The sequence below is a fragment of the Sciurus vulgaris genome (genome assembly GCF_902686455.1).
Source record: "Sciurus vulgaris genome assembly, chromosome: 14".
NCBI lineage: Eukaryota > Metazoa > Chordata > Mammalia > Rodentia > Sciuridae > Sciurus > Sciurus vulgaris.
Window position 1 is genome coordinate 79,381,863 of NC_136475.1, and position 15,998 is coordinate 79,397,860.

The window sequence follows — 15,998 nt, forward strand, 5'->3', positions numbered from 1 at the left end:
ATACGCAGAGGGAGGAGGTGACTCAACAAGGTGCTAAAACATTTTATTAAAAATATATATTGTTAAATTAAGTCTGCTGTCTGGACAATGACTGTTTGTTTTGTTTTCTTGTAGTGGAGTTTAAAAGAGACTATTATTTTACTCTGATATATTATTATTAAAAAGGCATTTTAACTTTGTACTTGAAAACTAAGTGAGCGATTTCACGTGTTTTAGCTGAGGCATTGAAGTAGCGGGTGCTTACTTATTTGTGGGAAATCATGTATTCATACTGAAGAATAAACTCCGTAGCTGATTTGGTAATAACTTTTACTGTTACAGACGACTTCGCTTTGACCCCGGTGGCCGAGCACTTTTACTCCACATTCCACGCAGCTAAATGCAGGACTTTCCAGACTCTTCCCTCCCCGGCCCTCTTTCCTTTCTCTTAAGTTCCTCTTTTCCTTTGTTTTTGTTTTTGTTTTTGTTTTTCCTGGTTCCAGCATCCTTTTCACCACTGTTTTTTTTTAGGGTTGCTTCTCTATTTATTGACAATAATAATGTACATTTCACAGTCTGGTTCTGGGACACCCGGGAGGGCGCGTGGGGGTTCTGTGGGGCCCCACCGTGCCCGCCCGGCGTTCTGTTGTATCTCTGTGTACGTGATTGCTCGTGACATAGCTGTTTATGAAATAATTAAAGAGGTCAATGCGTACAGCAGATGTAGAAAGTCTGTCAGTTCCGCCTTCATCACATTTTTTTTGTGCCCAGAAGAATATAATAAAGCTCCTTTCTAATGTACTTGTGCTGGAGAACACTTGAATAAATGGACTGTTTTTGTGCAAAAAGAAAAATGGAAAAAGCACGGTAATAATGTCCTTTTGTCTTGCGTCTCCTTTTCCCTGACGTGGCTGTTCACGGCCTTTCTCCAGAGGGCTAAGTACCTAGTGGGGGGTGCCAGCATTGGGTCCAGATAACCCAGGGCTCCGTTTAAATCATCCCCTGCCTGGGTGTCATGCGGGGCCAGACCCTAGGTGGCAGACTTGTGTTGATCTGAAGTTCAGGGAGAACGGAGTGAGAGGTAGAGCAACAGGTGTTGTAAGGCCAGAGCAGAGAGGGGACAGTGTCTTGGTCAGATGGCGGGGGGAGGACCCCCGGTCACCAGCATCAGTGCCCTCTCAACGGGGTTTTGTCAGCCAACCAGAGTGCAGAGGGGAGTATCCAGGGAAGTAGACAGTCTGGATTGGGGAGGAATCCTGGAAGGAACCCAGCCATTTGTCCTAGGAGCCAGCACTGAGAGGAGATACCTGGAAACACCCACAGGGCTGGGATTGTCCTGGGCGGAAGTGGTGGTAGCCAGTGTGAGCCCAGCATGAGACAGATCCTTGACCCCCTGGCCCACAGTGCAGGAGGGACCTTGGGTGCAGAGGAGCCCTGGCTAGGGAGAGGAACTGGGTGGCTATCTGAGGGGATTGCTGGTCTTCCTGCAGACCCACGTCTGGGTTCCTCTGCTGCCTGGCCCTCCTCAGAACTGTTTTGCAAGTGGCCTGCTGACCTTGTGACTCTGCTTCACAGTCACTTGGTCCCTATCCCTAACCATCTAAAGTGACCGTCTGAATACCTGAAAGGACTGGAACTGTTCCCTCACAGCTCAGCTCCAGGACCCTGGGCACTTTGTCCACTAAGTGCCCAGTGGGCCCAGCCATGGTTCGGCTCCTAAGGACGGTTGTTTGAGGTGCTTTCCACACCAGACTTGGGGGAGGTTCAGGACTGCAGCTCTCTGCTGGCAGCAAACATGTCGTTAGGGGAAAGTTGGACCAAAGGGGAACCGGCTAGACTAATGGGTTTTGTCATGGGCACTTTTTCTCTACTTTTTTCCTTTTTTCTCCTCACAAAGTTGTAAGTGTACATTTAACTTTTATCCTACTTTTTTCTCAATATTTTTCAATGTTGATGTAGAAACTGTTTTTTTTTTCTCCTCCAAATGACTGCATGGTGTTTTCTTGTTGAATGTTTGTTTCTATAAATAAATAAATATATATATATATAATTTTATTTTAGCTATAAATAGAGCTTCAATAAATATCTTTATGTTTTGGCTTTTCCCCCTATATTTTGTATTTTTTTTCTTAAAATGGATTCCCAGAAATGAGACTAATTGGAGCAAAATAGATGGATATTTTCATTGGTTCCTAACATTTGCTTGATTTCTTCCAAGAGCCTAGCAGATAAGCAGTATAGCTTCAGCTCTGAGGTTCTCCATCCAGAACCTTGGTCTTTAGTTTCACCAATTCAGAAACATAATGTCTTAGTCTGTTTTCTGTTGCTGCAACAGAATACCTGAGAATGGGTAATTTATAAAGGAAAGCAATTTAGTTAGCTCATGGTTCTGGAAGCTGGAAGTCTAAGATCAGTGACCACATCTGGTGAGGTCCTCATGCTGTCATAACATGTCCCCATGCAGAAGAGACAGAACAGGAGAGACCATCAGAAAGTCATAACTCCTTCTGAATGACCTAATCATCTCTCGAAGGCTCTCCCTACAGCACTGTTACATGGCACTGAATTTCAACATGAGTTTCAGAGGAGAAGAACCATATTCAACCCATAGCATATGTGTTAATGCCAGTCGAGAGGTAAAGACTCAAGACTTTTTAAACTAGAGATCAGTGAGAGGCAAAAGGAAGGAACAACACAATTTAGTTGCTGGCTTTTTAAAATGAGCTTATCTGGAGGAATCCTGGGGACAGAACTCAGATTTGAATCTTTAAGACTAGTTCCAAAACTAAGGCAAGAAGAGAGGGCGGAAAGAGGTGGGAGGTGCTATGTCACCTGAGCCAGGGGTAGAAGAACTTATGGGAGGGAGCAGCCTGGCCATTTGGTTGGTAGAAACCATCCTGCAAAGCTTGTTTAAACGAGACATCACTTGATGGTGGAGGGGTGGGGGACGGGTAAGGGTCAGCACTGCTGGAGTCAAGGTATCATGAAGGAACAGAGACTGCCTGGGTGGGTCCTTCCACCACCCAGCACACTGTTTAGTGTATGGCGGGGACCCTGCACACCCAGGCCAGGCTTAGGGGTCAGTAAGGCTGACTGGTGGGTCTAGTGGAACAGAGGTGGGAAGGTCAGTCACCAAGGGCTGCCTGGGAGCCAGCTGGGTTGTGAGGAGCAGGGTAGGGAACCCAGCAGGGGCAGGAGTTAATTGCAGGGTGGCAGGGGCTGCTGTGCTGCAGGTGAGGACACAAGAAAGTAACTTCCAAGGGGCACAGGAGTCCTAGTGTAGCCGTTCCTTTCTCCTTGGCTTCAATGAACTTGAAAAGGGTGCTGCCCAGACTGGGCATGTAGGTCAGTGGCAGAGCCCTTGCCTCGCATGCCAGGTCCTGAGTGAGGGTCCCAGCCCCACCACAACAAAAAGATGCAGCCCCTCCCTTGGCATTCGGGGTTGAGTGCGGACGCCTCTGAGGAACAGCAACTAAAACAGCAGCTTAGAGACTCAAACTTCAGAGACCGACCTGCCAGCCCGAGGGCCCTGACCCTCGGCTGTGTCCCGGCTGGAAGAAAGACCATCGCATTTAGACCCCCACTCCACCGGCCCCGTCTGAGTCCCGGGACCTTGGGCCTCAGTCCTCTCAGAGGAAACTTGAGTTTTGTCTTCTTTTCTAAAGCCTTTGTCCTGTGATGGCTGTACCCCAAGATCTGGTGTGGGTGGTGGGTAGCGCTGGAGCCCTGACTCCCTCAACCAAGGACTCCAGCCCGATCCGGCATACTTGGGTCGAGAGGGACCCGGAGCCTCCTGAGAAGCTTTGGCCCTACGGGAATCACCTGCATGCGCGGCCCTCCCCGTCACCTGTGAAGGGGTGGCATAGCAAAAATACCGGGCCATTCACAGAAAGGCCACCACTTGCCCAGCACAGTAACAGGCCCAGGCCAGCTTCACTGGCCCCCTAGGCCCTACCCGGGGTGAGGACTCCACCCTTGCTTCCTCCCCTAAGCCCACCCCTCCCTGCTGTCTCCCCAGCCTCTCTCTGCTCAGCTCTCCCTCTCTGACTCGAATCCCTCGCTGCTCAGGCGGTGGCTCCCTCTGTCTAATGCCATCAATTTCTCTGCTTCTCCCGGGAGCACAGAAGCATGCCTCCTTGGCGCATGCGCGCGCGCACACAGGGCCTCCTGACTGCCCCCTCCAGACAGTGCCTAGTTCTCTGCTCCACTTTTCAGCAAAATCTGACAGCGCTCTGTTGATGCGTCTGATGTCCTCCCTCTGGGTGCCTTCTGCCCCAGGCCACTGGGCCTGCACCCCTGCTCTCACGTGACTGCTCAGGCACTAGGCCCCCGCGATGCGCACCTCCCTGAAGCCCCTGCTTCCCTGGGTTTCCTACTCCAGGGAACCCTTCTTCTCTTCTTAATGCTGGAGGGCTCCCGGTTGTCCCTGCCCTCCTCCCGAGGCCCAGGTACATGGAACCCAATGCCTGCATGGCCTCTCTGCTCCCGTGTTGAACGGGCATCTTCAATGAGAACTGTCAAAACCGAAATTCTAGGTGCCTTCCCAACGTGCTCCCGGCCTGCTTTTTCTTAGCAGCTCAGGCTTAACTGGCCTGACGACCTTAGATCTCATCCTCGATCCCCTCTTAATATCACAACCCACTTCCCATCCACTAGCTGGGTCTGACAGTACTCACCTCTACATAGATCCTCAGCCTGCACAGTGGCTCAAGGCTGTGATCCAGAGACAGGAGGCTGAGGCAAGACGGTCACAAAAGAGTGCAAGTTCCAGGCCAGCCTCAGCAGCTCGGGGAGACCCTGTCTCAAAATAAAAAATAAAATGGAATGGCGGCGTAGCTCAGTGGTAGAGCACCCCTGGGTTCTAACCCCCAGTACTGAAATAAATAAAGCCCCAATTCAGCTCCTCTGGCTCAAGTCCCCATCATCTGTCCCCTAACTGGTCTTTGTCCCCACAACAGGTCTCCTTCCTTCTGTTCCTGTCCCTTCCAGCCTGTTCAACACACAGAATAATTTCATTAAAACCAAACCCTGGGGCTGGTGAGATAGCTCAGTTGGTAGAGCTTGCTGTGCAAGCACAAGGCCATGGGTTCAATCCCCAGCACCGCATTAAACAAACAAAACAAAACAAAAAACCCAAAATTTGTTCCTTTGTTGTAGCAGAGCTGAGGATGGAGCCCAGGGCCTTGCACATGCTGGGCAAGTGCCCTGCCACTCAGCCACATGCCCAGCCCAAATCAAACCCTTTTGAAAAACCCATCAGGTTGTATGCTATGGCAACAAGCATAACCCCTCCCACCCTGGCCCATGAAGCCCACTGTCCTCAAACAACATTCCAGCCACATGGACCTTCTTTCCTTTGAACATACCAAATTCTGCCTGCCATACAAGGGCCTTTGCACATGCTGGGCTCTCTCCTGGGAGGCCTCTCTCATCTCCCTGCTCTGCCTGTCTTATCTCCTATCATCTAGTCTCAGCTCAGAGAGGTGAGGTGCACTGTGTGTGTGTGTGGGGGGGGGGTCATTGGGGGATTGAACCCATGGGCTCTTGTCACTAAGCTATATGTCCAACCCCTCTTTTTTTAAAATTTGAGGCTGGGATACTGGGGATTAAACACAGGGGTATTTAACCACCGAGCCACATCCTCAGCCCTTTTTATGTTGAGACAGAGTCTTGCTAAGTTGCTTAAGGCCTCACGAAGTTGCTGAAGCTGGCCTCAAACTTGCAATCCTCCTGCCTCAGCCTCCCCAGTTGCTAGGATTACAGTTGTGTACCACTGTGTCCAGCTTTTTTTTTTTTTTTTTTTTTTTTAATTTTTAATTTTGAAACAGAGTGTAAGTTCCTGAAGTTGACTTGGAATTTGTGATCCTCTTGAAACTTCTGGGATTACAGATGTGTGCCACCATGATTGGCATGAAGGACACTCTTGGGCTACTCCGCACACTCCATGGCCATGTCTCTGTGGTCCATTTATTATTTTCATAGCTGCCAACCTCAGAAGTTCTTAGCGATTACTATGCTTACTGTTTATAGTCTGTCTTACCATGATTAAAAGTTCTGCCAGGCGGTGGCACACACCAGTAAGCCCAGTGACTTGGGAGGCTGAAACAGGAGGATCACGAGCTTAAAGCTAGCCTTAGCAAAAGCAACTGAGACCCTGTCTCTAAATAAAATACAAAAAATAGGGCTGGGGGTGTGGCTCAGTGGTCAAGTGCCCCTGAGTTCAACCCCCAGTACCCCTCCCCTCAAAAAAAAAAAAAAAAAAATGAAAGAAAATGAAAGTTCTGCCCGGCAGGGACTCCTTGTTTCCATGGTACGCCCAGGGCTGACCCAGGTCAGGTATGATTGCTGTGCAGTCGACAGGTCCTCAGTTCACACAGACGCCATTCTTCATCAACTCATTTTGTCACTAGAGGTCCAAATGAGTTCCCAGAGGGGGGGACTCACCTCAGGACAAGTGGAGTCCTTGGAATATGTGATGGGAAAGAATTTCAGCACATGCCAATCAGAGACAGATGTAGTTAGGAAAGCAGAGTTGCATTCAAGGGACATGTGGGGGTCTCTAGAGGAAGCAAGGCAACCCTCACAGTGGGGCGTTAATATTCATAGAGGGTGGGTTGCTTGGGGCTGGGCTAGAGGTGGAGCCGGGGCAGAGTTGCACCAACTTGGCACCCATTTCCTAGTGCTTGTGCATCAAGGTCAAGGATGCAGGTCAAGGGCTCAGGCTGAGGACAGGGGCTGGGTTACTGAGGAATGCTTGTTTTGCATTTCAAAGGTGCCTGGGCATTTCCTGCATTCCGACCCCTCCTCTTTTAAGATTCAGTCTATCTTCCCTGTATCTCCAGATTCCTGTCACCTTAGTCATCGCGGCCTTCCGCATTAGAAATGACTATTCCATTTACAGATAGAGCTATGTCCTGCTTATGGTCACAGGGTACACAGGGAAAAATGCCAGGGCTTGAGAGTTTGGGCACTGCGGATTACCACCCCCCCTCCGCCCCACTACCTCTCAAGGTCTTGAGCTGGTCCCCTCAGGTCCTCATGGTGGCTCTTAATCCTCAAGGGTTTGGTGAGCAGCCCCTCACCTGCCCCCAGCCTTGGTTCTCCTCCTCCCCCACCCACCACCCAGGGGCCGTCCCTGAAGAGCAAGGGACATGCAGTTGTTGGAGGCCAGGGCAGAGTCACTGTCCCCATTGGCCATGTGACCTGGGGCGAGTCTCTGAAGCAGTCCTGGCCTCTGCTTAGACTGCAGAGGCAGAATTGCCTGTCTGCCCCTCGGGTTTATGAAATAGGAAATGGAGAAGGGCTTGGGATGGTCATGAGGGAGCAAAAGGCCCCTATTTTCTCTGGTGGCCTGGACCCAGGAGAGTTGGTTGAAGGGCAGCAGAGCATCGCCCTAGAGCCTGGTCTTGGGGCAGCCATTGCACCGGGCAGTGGTACAGGAAGGAAGCGCAGGGACTCCTCTGGATCACCACCTCCCAGAGAGACCCAGCCCGCCTCCCTACTTTTCCATTGCTGCTCTTGTTTCTTCTGTGGCTCTCACTACAAGCGGGACTCATTTGGAAAGTTTACTTACTTATTTTCTCCTTCACTACAATGGAAATCCATAAAGCTAGAAAGAAACTCTGTCCTGTCCTCTGTCTACCCTCAGAAGTTCGTTCTGTTTGCTGAGTGAGTGAGTGACCGCGCCCAGCCCCAGCCGAGGTCTCCAGGACAGCGGCCCTCAGAAGCAAGGTTTAGGGAGTTGTTTTTAAATTTGTATTCTTTTGAAACAGGTCTCGCTATGTTGTCCAGGCTGGTCTCGAACTCCTGGGCTCAGCCTCCAGAGCAGCCTGGACAACAGGCATGTGCCACGCATTGTTGGTTTGAGATTTGCTTAACATTTGGGACTTCTGTGCCTTAGTTCCTACGCAGCTGCAGAAATGCCTAGTAATGTCCTCAGCACACAATGGCCGGGAGAAAGGAAGCGGCGCCCATCATTGCTTCTCCTGAGTACATGCCAGCGACCCTGCAGTTGCCACCAGCAGCTCAACTTCCCAAGTCCAGACAGTGTCAAATCCTTCACAGGAAGCATCTCATTTCTCATGAGAAGGACAGTGTTCTGGTAATGATGCCCATTTTGCAGATTGAAAAATTGAGGATCATATAGTCCTTGTAACCTGCCAGGTAGAAGTTGGACAGAAGGGAGGCCATACCCCCTCATCAGGGCTGTTTGCACCCACCAGGCTTTCTCGACACCAGCATCTGCCCACAGGAAGGGTGACTTGTGCTTTCAGGGGAACCTCTTTTATAAGAGTGAACCATAGGCTTAAAAAAAAAAAACCAATATACCATGACTACTTGTCCCTGAGACTGAATTAAAACCAAGCTTGCCTTTCTTTTCTCTTAAGAGATGGGGTCTCCACCCACTGGCCTTCAACACCGGGGCCTCAGTGATTACACAATTCAAAAGTTACCCAAAAAAGGAGGGTAGTGAGAGTCATAATCCCAACTCCCAGAGATAATCAGTTGGAATTTCTCCATGTAGATACATATACTAATTTAGATTCTTTACTAATTTAAAATCATATTAGGGCTGAGGGTATAGCTCAGTGGTAGGGCACTGGCTTAGCATGTGGCCCAAGCTGGAGTGGGCATTCTAGCATGTTCTTTCACTAATCAGCACTCATTTACATATATTTTTGTAAAAAACAAAACAAAACCAAACACCCAGCAGCATTAGGAGAAAATTAGCAGAAGGTAGTGCTGTTGGGGGTCCTCGATATCGCGCGACCTGGCAGGACAGCTCACCCTGCGCAGCTCAGCTGGAGATCTCATCGCAGTCAAAGCGACGCCCCTGGTCTGCCTCGTGCGCACGCGCGCCGGCCTCCGCCCACCCGGAGCCGCTGGGCCAACTGGGGTGTCAGCAGGCTCAAGAAGGTCCCTCCCCACCTGGGCGGGGCCCTGCACACAGACTTGAGGTCTCCCAGTGGCCGAGACACGCGCGGCCGCACAGTCTAAAGGAGCTGCAACTTGGTGCCCGTACCTGAGCATTTTAGCATAAACGTCTAAGGTGTCACTGCAGGTTGAAGGGCTCAGGACCCACAGCGGCAAACCGACCCCGGAAGACTAGGCTGCGGGGCCTGCCCCTCGCCCGCCTGTCACTCAGGCAGAGCTGCAGATTGAGAGGGCAGCACTGGTGGGGGGCAGAGCCTGCATTCAGGAGCACGCAGTCTAGTCGGGGACATAGATTTGTGAACAAAAGTCAATAGAAAGTACTAGTTACTGGCTGGCTAGCCTCAGATTTTTTTGAGACTTCTCGGCTCTTGGAAAAAATTAGAACACAAACATTGACTTCTCAACTGTGCAACTGATGAGCTCACATTTCCAAGACTGCAGCAGTTAGAGGAATCAAACCTAGGAGTATGGATCTTAATTAGGGATCCGAATATAGTGTAGCCAAGCAGAGAAAACAGACCCGAGTCCAAATCCCAACTCTTGACTCTGATAATCAACCTTTTTCAAGACTCCGTTTCTTCATCTGTGAAATAGGCACAATCAATAAACTCCCCGGGGTTGTTGTGAGGCTTAAGATCTGTATATCAGAGCCAGGCACAAAGGTGCACACCTGTAATCAAAGCTGCTCTGGAGGATGAGGCAGGAAGACAGCACGTTCGAGGCCAATTTACGGAGACCTAGTCTCAAAATAAAATAAAAAGGGATGAGGATGTAGCTCAGAGATAGAGCATTTGCCTTGTATGTATGAAGCCTTGGCTTCAATCCCCTCTTCTTCAATAAACAAAAACAAAAGATCGGTGTGTATCAGGTGTTCAATACATGCCACAGTGAAATTGCTAGAACCAGCCCCAGCCTCCTGCCTCTTTACCAAGGGATCCTTTCTGCCCAGAAGCAACCCAGATGCTTCCCTTGGACAAAAGTAAGGAAGCCCCACAAAAGGCAGGTGGCCTCCTGGGAGGGAGAAGATAGTTGGAGGATGTACTTGGGCTAAGTCCTTTCTGCCTGCTTTGTGAGCCTGCCCTGTGGCTGTGGGTTTAGCTGTAAGGTCCAGAAGCCCTTCTAAGATTAGTCAAGGGGACACAGATTGGGCATTTCATGGAACCCAACTGCAGGAGGCAACGGAGTAAAGAAGGCACCCAGGCAGCCGTTCTCTGCTCTTCCTTCCCTTTGGGGCTGTGCACACTAACCTGGGTCCCTACTGATCAAGTTCCTCCCTTGTCTCTGCTCACTTATTTCTCGGTGTCCCCTCCTGGCCAACTTTCATGGTCTCCTGGCTCAGCCTTCACAACCTCCCAGTCCATCCCAGCACTGACTGTCTTGGTCTCTGACTCCATACCAAGCTCCTGGGACAGAGCTTCTGACTGTCCTGTGTGGGCCAGGTCACCCTGGTCCAGTGAGCGCTGGTGGAGCTTGCTCCCCTTGCATCCCAGCTGTTGGTGTGGCCAGCCCTGTAGGAGGGGCTGGTATGAGCCGGGGGAAAGGCCAGCGAGCCAGAGGGCTGTCCTCCAGGCCCTCTGCTCTTCTCCGCTGACCCTGGAGCTGGTTTGCATTCTAGCTTGACTCATGATACTGGGAAAAGAAATATTCAGAGGCACGTAGACACCAGGTAAGGTGAAAATTCATGTTGTACTAGTTTCCTAAGGCTGCAAAGGACCACAAACCCCATGGCCTAATACAACAGACACTTTATTGTCTCACAGTTCTTGAGGCTGAGAAGTTCAAAATCAAGGTCATAGGTCATCTTCCCTCTGTGTCTATATCTATGTTGTTGTTGCTCTATGGATTGAAGCCAGGAATGTTGAACCACGGAGCCACGTCCCCAGTCCTTTTTATTTTTTTAATTTTGAGACAGGGTCTCACTCAGTTGCTGAGGGCCTCACTGAATTGCTGAGTCTGGCTTTGGACTAGTGATCTTCCTGCCTCAGTCTCCCGAGTTGCTGGGCTTACAGGTGTGCGCCACTGCACCTGGCTGTATCTATAGCTGAATTCTTAAGGCAGTCTCTTCTTTGTGTGTGTCTGGGTCCAAATTCCCTCTTTTATGGACACCAGTCACACTGGTTTAAGGCCCACCCTAATGACCTAATCTTAAAATGATCACAATGTCAACGACCTTATTTCCAAATAAGGTCATATTCATAGGTATAGGACTTCAACCTATCTTTTGGAGGGACACAATTCAACCCATAAAAAAGGAGCCCAGACGTCTGGGGAGTGACCTCCTGCTCCCTGGCCTTGGCAGTTCCCCCGGAGAGAATCCTGTCTGGCATCTCTCCAGTTCAGCCAAGGAGGCCCAGCAGACACGATTTCATTTGCTCCTTTCCTGTCTGACCCCATTTTCTGCCATCTGTCTCAAGGGACTCATTTTAAGCCTAACAGTCAATCCTAGAGACCAGGCCTCTTGCAGCTAGAAATGTTCCGGAAGCCCATTTTCCCATCTGATCCCTGATGGAGAGATTGCAGCAGGTAATGTCCTGGTCCCCTGTTGCTGGTAGAAGCTGGGCTGTGAGCAGGGCCCCCTGGTGGGTCTTCTACTGGATGGTGGAAGGTCGGTGAGTTGGTCCAGGTTAGTGGGTTAACAGTGCTCCCAGCCTGGATGATGGATGCTGCCTGAGCCTGGCCGAGACTTGGCAGCACCCCTGTTAGGGAGAGCCTGGGGAGTTAACCCCACTCGACTGGTGAGACACTGCAGCCCACAGGTGGTGCCTTGATCGCCCAAGATCAGAGGCAGGCCTGGCATGGCTGGGCGGGCACCTGGGCCTTCCCCATGATGCCCCAGGGCTTCCTCCTCTCTTCTAGCTGCCTCTATTGATAGCACAGAAACATTTCAAAGACAATCTCGCAATTCCACCATGTCAACACACCCACCCACCCACCCTTCTTTCTTCTCCTCTCCTCTCCTCTCTTTTTTTTCTTTTGTAGTACTGGAACCCAGGAACACTGTTACTGAGCTACATCCCCAGTCCTTTTTATTTTTTATTTTTTGAGACAGAGTCTTGCTAAATTGCCCAGGCTGACCTTGAACTTGTGATCCTCCTGCCTCAGCCTCTTGAGTTGCTGGGATTACAGCGTGCCCGACTGTGCCGAGTTTGTATCATCCTTATAACTGCGTGTGAATCTGCACTGATCTAATCTTTTTCCAGTTAAAAGGAAAAGCAGGGCTGGGTTTGTGGCTCAGTGGTAGAGCGCTTGCCTCGCATGCGTGGGGCATTGGGTTCAATCCTCAGCATCACATAAATAAATGAAGACATCGTGTCCATATACAACTAAAAAAAATTTTTTTTAAATTCTGAAAGAGTTGTGATCCCCAGATAAGTGCCATATTTCGAATTAAACGATTTTCCAGGAAGGTTGTATTACAAACGCTCCCCGTGTTTCTGCAGCCCTTATATATGGCTTAGTGGCAGCCTGGCATTCTGTCTTGAGGGCATAAAATGGTTGCCTTAGCTGATTTCCTTCCCTCAGTTGTGAGGTTGTTTCCAGTTTTCAGCTATCGCCAATAATGCCATATGAACGTGCTTATGCAAATGACATTTTTTATTCTTTTCAACTATTTCTTTAGGATAAATTTGCAGGGAGTGGGGTTACTGGGCATAAGGTCTGGACTTTAACCTAAGTGTTACTATATTCTGCATTATTGACTTCCTATCATGCTACCTTTATTGTTGCTTTTTCCAAGGTACAGATGGACTTTTCCCCAAGTGAGCAAAAGTTCCCCTCTGCTGTGCCTTTTGGCATTCAGATTTGTGGAGAAAATACCAGGAACCTCCCCAACTGTTTCTACCTACACAATGTCACGCTTAGGATTTGAGTGGCGAATGACAGGGGCAGCCAAGTACAGCTGGAGGAGCTGTCACCTGTCACCCTCCCCCGGGGCCCTGGCGGGTGTCCTGGGGCCTCCCAGGACACAATTCCCTGAAGACGGCACTCTGATCTTCTCCCCAGCAAGGCTAAGCAGCAAGGGTGACAGGGCGACGAAGGGAGGCGAGGGACCTTTGCTTCCTCAGGCCTTTCCTTGGCGAGGCAGAGGACCACTTCCCGGGCACAGTGGTTGAGAAGCCGCTGGTCGGTCAGGCTCCTAAAGTGGAGGCCCTGGGTGACAGGCCCCGACTTCCCGCTGGCGATCGCAGCCCGGGAGGTTCCGCCCGGCGAGCCTTGGGCACCGCCCTTGCTTCCGCGGCCTCCGCGGCCCAGTCCCAGGAGGCGGGAGGGGGCGCTGCACAATGAGGCCAAAGCCAGGCGGGGGACCCGCGGGGACCCGCCGCTGCTGTCTGGCGCACTGCGGGGGCATCGTATTTATTTAAAAAATGTAATCTAAATAGGAATTTATTTTATATTTAATTTTCTTAAAATTTATTCTTTTATTTGACTTATTTTATAAATTTAATTTTTTAAAAAAGTTTATATTTTACTTTTAAAATTTAATTTTTTTTTTTTTTTTTTGGAAGTTTGTCTTGTCAGATGAAAATTCAGACTGCCCAGTTACATTTGAATTTCAGATAAGAACAGGCACTTTTTTTTTTTGGTACTGGGGATTGAACTCAGGGGCACTGACCACTGAGCCACATCCCCAGCTCTCTTTTGTATTTTATTTAGAGACAGGTTCTCACTGAGTTGCAGTTGCTGAGGCTGGCTTTGAACTTGAGATCCTCCTTTCTCAGCCTCCTGAACCTTTGGGATTACAGGCATGAGCCCCTGCCCCCACACACAGCCCAAGGCACTTTTTGAGTATAAGTATGCCCTGTTTATATAAGGTTGCCACCAGTGTCCTGTGCTTTGTTTTCCTGGGATTGGAGGTTGAACCCAGGGCCTCATGCATGCTAGGCAAGCATCGTATTACTGAGCTACATCCTCAGCCCTTTATTTTTATTTTGAGATAGGGTCTCAGTAGGTTGCCCAGGTTGGCCTTGACTTGAGATCCTCCTGCTTTAGCCTGCTGAGTACGGGGGATTACAAGTGTGCAGCCACGTGACTGGCAGGTCCTGCATTTTTAGTTGCTAAATCTGGCAGCCCAATCTGCCGGGGAGTGATTCGTTTGAGGGATCTGCTGCAGAACCCTAGTATCTGCCCTTGTGAGAGCTGTGGTCCTTGTGGAACTGAAGGGGAAGTTTGCAGGGAAGGTGGCAGGGGCTGAGAGCCTCCGATATTGCCCACACTGCCCTGAGGAGCCCCGCCAAACAGAACTGGCTTCCAGAACCTTCTCCTACAGGGACTGAGCTTCCTGACAGCAAAGATGGCAACAACCATTACAGGCTGTGACCTCTGTGCCTTGGATTCTCTCAACCACAGCTGGCTGGCAGCCTCTGAAATGCCCCCTGGGACCATCTCCTATGAGTAACAAACTCTGAGGGAGGGACCCAGCTCTGCCACTATGGGATCTGGACAAGTCTCTGGCCTCAGTTTTTCCATCTCTGAAATGGGGCTGTCATTCGGGTTACATGAGATAAGTGATGGGGTGGACCTGCTGAACCTGAAGCCCAGATGCTTGACTGTACACGTGCACTCTGGCCAGCCTCACTGGGGCATAGTCACACTGGGTGGCATTAACCAACGTGAAGTAGGTAATTCGATGAATGTTGACCTGTGTTTACAGGTGTGTGACCATCACAATTACACATATCTTTTATTTTTATTATTATTATTTTTTTAGGTCAAGAATCATTTGTTGAGCATCTGCTATACCCTGTGTCCTGGTGCAGGGCTGCAGCCTGTCCCTGAGGAACTCAGAGTCTGGTAGAGAAGCTGGACCTCACATGGACGTGGATGTGACCTCACAACCTGTGTGAGCAGCAGCTGTGGAGGGAGGGGGTGGGGGGCATGGAGTTTCCCTTACAACTGGAACATTCTAGAACACTTCAGAGCCTGGCTGCCTCTCACCCAGCCCCATTGGTCCCTCAGTGCCTCTCCACCAGAAGCTCTGTGGGTCCTGGACACTCCCAGCAGCCAACGTAACCTTTTTTCCTTTTTCATCGGGAAGAAGTTCATTCTTCTTGCTTCAAGGCCCAACTCAGAGGTTGCCTCCTCGGAGAAGCCCTTGACCTTCTCTGGTGGTTCTGAGACAGATCTGTGGCTCCTGGTCATTGACTGAGGGACTACAGGTGCCAAGGGTTCGGGGGAGGCCGGGCCTGAGGAAGGCCAGTGGGAAGCCAGTGATGTAGGCCGGAGAAGGGTCACTTCCTGGAGGCTGAGGTGCACAGGGCAGGAGGAGCAAAGCTGGAGGACAGGCGCCCGGCAGCGGGTGTGGGGCTGGGGTCAGGGACGCAGGTGGGTGCCAGCTGCCTCTGGGCAGGGAGAGCGAAGGTGTGTGCAGGTGGGTGCGGCACCTGCGGTGCCAGGCAGGCTCTGACGCGGTCCCTGTACCTGCGAGGGGTGCAGTGGGACTGGTTGAGCCGGCTAAGCTCCGCGGTGGCTTCTTGGGCACCACCAGGGGCCGTGCCTTCCTCGCATCAGCCCACGGAGTCTCCGCTCTGAGGCGCTGAGCCCATTTGGGATGACATTTATCATGGGGCAGAGAGGGGCCGGGAAGAGCGGCCACGGGCGCAGAGATGGTGCTGTGCTTGAGTCTTCCTGTCCGTTTGCCCTTTAAGCAGATCTGGAATCCATTCCTTTCTTTTCAGCCAGCATGGTCACTCTCCCAGCTGTGTCCTGTCCTATCTGAGTGACCATTCATATCTCCCCGTAGGGAGGTCCCTAGGGTGGGCCCACAGCAGCCTGGGTGATCTTAAAACGCGAGTGGTGACAGCAACGACCACACATTTTGGTGCTGAGACAGGTGCCAATCAGGGAGCAGAGGAGGATATGAGGTGAGAAGCCAAGGCAGGGGCCCCTCCCGCTTCCCTGGTCCCCAGGCTGCAGGCCTACTGTCCAGCAGCGACCCATTCCCACTGTATCCCTTCCCAGTTGTATCAAAGCATGTGAAAGTTTCTGCGTGCCTGTGATGTACATGTAACTGCACGTGTCCTGTGAGTGTCTGTCTGTGTGTGTGTATGTGCATCCGTCCTTAGAAAAGCACCAACCACGGCTGGATG